General features: G+C 37.4%; 1 long non-coding RNA gene across 1 annotated transcript; it reads left to right on the top strand.

Annotated features, from left to right (window-relative positions):
* Positions 1 to 5,279: 5,279 nt before the first annotated feature.
* Positions 5,280 to 5,555, top strand: LOC124282567. Its single transcript, XR_006900190.1, has 2 exons — positions 5,280 to 5,395; positions 5,438 to 5,555. It is a non-coding gene; the product is annotated as an uncharacterized LOC124282567 (long non-coding RNA).
* The last annotated feature ends 1,051 nt before the right edge of the window (positions 5,556 to 6,606 follow it).

The raw sequence follows: 6,606 nt of genomic DNA, 5'->3' as shown, positions 1-6,606 counted from the left end.
AGAAGGTGTGCCCCGATTGCTCCAGGATTTGTTTCTCTCAGTTCGAAAGCAATACGTTGGGACACTTCTCCAGCAGACCCTCGAAGACTTCGGCCATGTCGGGAGTTGTCGTCGTCTGTGGCTCAGGGTCTATACCACCTCGGATTCACGTGTATCGGGCTTGCGATATGTGGTACTTCCACTTCCCAAAGGGACAAACGACCAGATCGGATCTCGGCATAGGCTTTGCGCCATAGCTTGGTTCCTGGCATGTTTCTATATCCATGCACTCACATAGCTCTAATTGGGAGTGCACTTGCGTTGGGAGCCGCCGAAAGTGGTCTTGTTGAAGTTTTGTGCAACCACTCATTTTATACTAGGCTGGTAGCAGCATTAGCCCGTATGGAAGCTTCTAATCAAGGTGTACCTATACGTCTTTTTCTCCCCATTCCCTATACTACTAATATGTGTTAGTTTTAGAGATATAACAGCTTCTCCATATTGATAGAGGATAGATTAATCATAACTTTGATGAGGCAAAAAGAGGAACTAAATTGCGTGTTCCTGAAGTTGTGTTTATTTTACCCTTTAAAATAGAAAATATATGCTCTGAAAAGTCTTCTATGTATGGTTTTATTCAAATTATGACTTTTCCAGTCCATGTCTTAGTAGTTCTATGAAGAAGAAGAAGAAGAAGAAGAAGAAGAAGAAGAAGAAGTTTATTCAGTATTTGAGGTCACATGGCCAAGAGTACAAACATATAAGAACAGTATTGTGCGGATAGACAGACAAAAACAATGTAATTAGTTCATTTTCATACAGGCAAGTTACGCTTTAGAAATAATGCTATTGACTTCAATAGATGTGCATTTGTTGTTGTAAGAAGTTGTTTAAATTTTAATCTTGATGGGAACGTATGGTAATAACTAGGTAAGTACAGTTTTCTTTGTACAGAATAGAATGGACACACAAGTAAAAAAAGAAATTCATCCTGTGTAACATTAAAATCACATTTGTCACATATCAACACATTGAAATCTATATTATTATCATAACGTTGTTGTTGAACATTTAACTTATGGCTTAAACAGCGGAATTTGCATAAAATGCGTATAAGGTCCTTGTTATGACAAAGTTCCAATATGTATTTTTGCCAATTTTGAATTTCAATATCTTGACATCTTTGTCTAAATTCACTTATAAACGTTTCTATATTCCCACATTCCTGTGTAATCCAAACGTAAGAAAATCCAGTTGGGAATAAAAGTAGACGCACATGCGTAACCCAGTTGCAGCTGCCACTATCGTCTTGCAACTTTAACATTTCATAACATGATTTGGGATGTCGATTATTGTCCATATGTAATATTCTGCACCAATATTTGATACATCTGCCGTAATATTTAACGCATAATTGGGTCCTGCCAATTTCACCAAGTACAGCATTGGAAGAAACATTTTTATTAACACACAGAAAACGTTTGAAAAAGAAACATTGGGTTTTCTCAATGTGAGGACGATATGAATTCCCCCAGATTTCACTACCGTACAATAATATTGGGGATATCTTACTATCAAATATTGCTGAAGAAACTTTCAAAGATATATGTGGAAGATCTTTAAACATTTTAAATATAGGGAAAGAGGCTTTTTTGGCTTGAAGACTTAGTGTTTCACATGTCCTCGACCATATCAATTTTGTGGTAAAAACAACACCTAGATATTTATAATATAGAACAAACTTTATGGATAACAACTTCTTTTTATTCGTGAGTGCGACGTTTCGATACAGATTCTTGTACCGTTGTCAAGCATAATGGGACATGAAGAGGGGGAAAGTGTATATATACTGGATGTGACAATGTGACAAAGAAAACAACATAATTAACATAATTGGCTAGGCAGAAGGCTGATGAAGCCAGAGAGTAGACAAAGGACAGGCGTAGAAGCCAATGATGTACAAATGATAATGACATGATTATACAGCAGTGAGTTTATACAGTGGATTGGGCTTGGTGGATGAGTGCATCATAAGCGGATGGAATGAAGTATCCTTGGTCTCGGTTGATGGTGGGCTTTTGGCGTTTGATGTGGATGGCTTCGGTGAGCTTGCGTTTAGTGAAGTCTGTTTGGTTGTTAGAGAGAATGGTGATGTCAGACCACTCTATTTGATGATTGGGGCTTGCTTTGATGTGGTCGAAAATGGCTGATTTGCTGTCGGAATTGGTAACAGAGGTCTGATGTTCTTTCACTCGGGTGTTGATGGGTCGGAAAGTTTCGCCTATGTAGCTCTGCCCACAATCACAGTTTATTTTGTAGATGACACATTTTGGGTTGTTGTTCTTTATGGTGTTGGGTTTTCTTCCATTGGCATGGAGAATGTTGTTAAGGTTGGAGGACGCGGAGAAGGTGGTATCTATGCCAGCTTGATCTTTCAGGAGGCGGCTGATTTGATGTGACGGTTTGCCAATGTAGGGGATGGATATCTTGATGGGGGCTAAATCTTGTTTGGGTCTTTTGGTAGGGGGTGACAGGGTGGCAGCGATGGTTCTGTTGACTATTTGGGATGGAAAGTGGTTGCGTTCTACAAAGACTTTCTTGAGGTGTTCGATTTCATCTTGTAGTTTAGTTGAGCAGATGTTTTTGGCCCTTCTGGTTAGTGTGGAGATGATGCCGGTCTTAACTTTAGGTGGATGATTGGAGTTGTAGTGAATATACTGATCCGTATGGGTGGGTTTTCTGTATACAGTGGTCTGGAGTTGGTTGCTGGAGGTGCGGGACACAAGGACGTCAAGGAAAGGTAGTTGCTGGTTCTGCTCGGTTTCCATGGTGAACTTGATGCGGGGATGTTGGTTGTTGAGATGGGTGAGAAGCTGAGTGGGATCTTGCTGAGGTTGGAGGATGACGAAGGTGTCATCCACTTTGCGATACCAACATATGGGTTTGAAGGGTGCAGTATCCAGTGACGGACCTGGAAGATAAAGCACTGGATACTGCACCCTTCAAACCCACATGTTGGTATCGCAAAGTGGATGACACCTTCGTCATCCTCCAACCTCAGCAAGATCCGGTTCCAGTGGATGGCCAGGGCCCTCTTCCTATGCTGAAACTGACGCCCTTTAGGTCCTCTTTGAAAATATGCATATAAAAGTACTCTTGGGTCTCAGGTTGAGATTATAAAATTTATTCTCTGAAAATTTTAACTTTTCGTTTTTACCCCATAATAATATTTAGCATACATCTATTTGACTTTTGTAACCCATGTTTTAGTAGTACCTTATGCTATCTTTGAAAATATCCATAAAAAGTACATTTGTGTCTCAGTATGAAATTTTAAAACATATTCTCTGAAAATTTCAATTGTTTTTTTCGGATAACATTATTTAACTTTTCTTATTCTTCCATTGATAGTGCCCATGTGTACTCTTTGAAAAATATATATTTGTGTCTAAGTATGACATTTTAAAAAATATTTACTGAAGAGTTCAATTTTAAAACTTTTTAACCCCCAAAAATAGGACTCAGCATCATATTTCAAGGGAGGACTTTTTAATACTCATTAGTTATTACTTAAACATGTTGAAAACACTCAAATCACTTCGGTACCAATTATTTGGAGGTTTTGTCACATTTTGACTGGACTAATAAGGCTGTTTAAACCTAAGCTTAATTCAAAAGTATATTTTTGTCACTTTTTCAATGTAACTCAGTATGTATGTGTGCACTGAAACCATAATGCATACACGTCCACCACTATTGTTTCTAAATATGACATCAAAAACACGATGACGTCACAAACGAAACCTTACTGTCACCTATGACTCCCGCTATTGTCACTAACTGCTTAATAACGTCATACGCATGATGACGACATAGCTATTACCGTTATGTGTCACCTATGACGACACTCAGCTTTCATTGTACACTTGAAGAGCCGTTGAACGGCGAAAGACTTTGTGCAGAAATATATATTTTGGTTAAATCTTTTGGCAAATATATATATATATATATATATATAAATATATATATATATATATAAAGAAAGTGATAAGAATACCGAGCGTACAGTAGTACATATATAAGAAGAAGTTTCTGAAATAATCAGACGACACGGATCTTCTCCAGAAGAAACTTCAGAAACTTCTTCTTATATATATATAACACAAATTTAGTATCAGTAATGCAATGTATATATATATGCTTTTATATTACTTCACACACAAATGCCTTTTTATGATTGGCTGAGCGCTCTTCTATTATTTTCAATGTACCCCGCTTACAAGCGAGTAACATTTCAATGTACCCCGCTGTCAATGGCAACTTCATGGTAGTAATTCTTTATCTCGAATAAACGAATCTTTCGTTAAATAATGATCCTTTGTCTCCGCAAACAAATAGGGAAAAACGAGGGTGCTATTGAGTAACCAGTCGATTTTGGGGGAGATCAACGTCCATTGGTTATCATCGGTAAGGATGAACTGGTACAATGTGTTTTTCAAGTGACCTCTGGTCTTGACATTGTCTAAATGGCCTAGATTACCATCGAAAGCCGGAACCATCACCCATTTGTGATTGTTGTTGCGGATGAGATTGTACTGCATGTTTATAAGAGACCTCTAGTCTCGACATCGTCTAAATCTCCTAGGTTTCCACCACCACCACCGCTCACTTCTGTTCACCTGTAAATGTTGCTTCTTAATTCTAAGGCGTATAACTTGCCTTCGACACCAGGTTCATTGAGTCCTCGCATGTCCCCAAGATCGGAGGTCGCGATGGTAGGACATTTTATCAGGCGCTGCATTCCTGATGTGCAGCGTCGCGCCTATATTCACTGCTTGATGTTTTATATCTAAAACGGAGACTTGGAGTTCTGTGATCATGCCCTGCCTTAACTTTTTGTACTGTAAGAACGGGAACGATTCCGTTCTACTGTCGTTGCACTTTTCGTGTTTCACAGCCCAAGCTCTCAGCAGAGTCAAAGGGCGTTCACCTTAAATATTATTGGTCGTGCTTACCCGATCAAGATGAATGAACAGCTCATGATAGGTAACGAGGCTTGGTAATTTCGAACCCGTTACGGTGAATTGGGGTCGTATTTCGCTCGACGTCAACTCAGGAAAATAAAAATGTCAAGGGTATTAAAGTTCTTGAGATCGAATATTTATTAACGCAATTTGCAGACGACACAACACTTATTCTTGATGGAATGGAAAAATGCTTTCAAGCAACCTTTGGTATACTTAATAAATATGCTGAATTTTCTGGCCTTAAAAAAACCATAGAAATAACTAAAATAATATGGATTGGTTCTATGCAATACTCAAGCATTCAATACTGTAAGACCTTCAAACTAGATTGGTCCCAAAGACCCTTTACTTTACTCGGAATTCAGTTTCAACACAACCAGGCTGAAATGGTTGAAAGGAATTATAAAGACAAAATAAAACAAGTTGATAAGACAATGACGACGTGGTTAAGAAGAGAATTACTGTCCTTAAAAGCCTTATATTACCTTCCCTAAACCATCTTTTTACCATGTTGCCAAATCCAAGAAGTGATATCATTCAAAGTCTACAGAAAAAGATGCTTTAAATTTGTTTGGAACGGAAAACCTGACAAGATCAAGCGAAACACAATTATTCAATCGTACAAAGATGGGGGGCTAAATGTACCTTTAATTCTTGAAACAATACACGGTCAAAAACTCTCATGGCTGCACAGAACATTAGTTAAACATTCTGACATTTTGCTATTCCAACAAAAAAGTCTTCATCCAACAGAGATGGGAGCAAACTATTTAAAACACACTATTATCCCAAATATCAGGGATATTTTTGGAAAGATGTTTACGAAGCGTGGGAAAATATGCAATCTTTACAAACAAATGATGACACTGATAATGATACCTCACAACAATATATATGGGCAAACGACAATATCACCATAGGTCAAAAACCAATTATTTATAAACATTACTTGAAGGGAAATATTAAATTCATTAATGATCTACTGAACAAAGATAGTAATTTTCTTACCTATGAGGAGTTTATTTCCCTATGCAATATCACGACACATTTTTTAGAATATAGGGGTATCATCAACCCTATCAAATCATACTTACTTTCGAAAAAACTAACTCTTTGTAAAGTAGAGGAGCCATTTATTCCTAATAATATACATATTCTTTACAAAGAACGTAAAGGATGCAAGATTTTCTACTCTGTCTTGTTCAGGAGCCATACATTAAAAGAAAAGCTAAACAGCCAGCTTAAATGGGAAAGGGATATCAACGTAGATATATCAGAACACCTCTGGAAAGTTTTTAACTATGTACCTTTCAGAACAACTTGTAATACACAATTCAGATGGCTTCAATATAAAATTGTACAAAGAATCATTGCAACAAACAAAGATTTATTTAACTATAAACTGACACAATCTGCTTCTTGTACATTTTGTAACGTTACAATCGAATCAATTATCCACATATTTTGTGGCAACAACTGAAAGCCTGGATTGAACAAGATACAGGCACAAGATTAATTCTGGATGCAAAACATATCATCTTTGGATATAACGAAAAACGAAATGATGTATTAACCTTGATTATAACATCGCAACAAAATA

The sequence above is a fragment of the Haliotis rubra genome, unplaced genomic scaffold (assembly GCF_003918875.1).
Source record: "Haliotis rubra isolate DU_JTF1 unplaced genomic scaffold, ASM391887v1 Scf30, whole genome shotgun sequence".
NCBI classification, from domain to species: Eukaryota; Metazoa; Mollusca; class Gastropoda; order Lepetellida; family Haliotidae; genus Haliotis; species Haliotis rubra.
The sequence above is the reverse complement of the archived record's forward strand: the minus strand, read 5'-3'. Positions and strand labels throughout refer to the sequence as shown.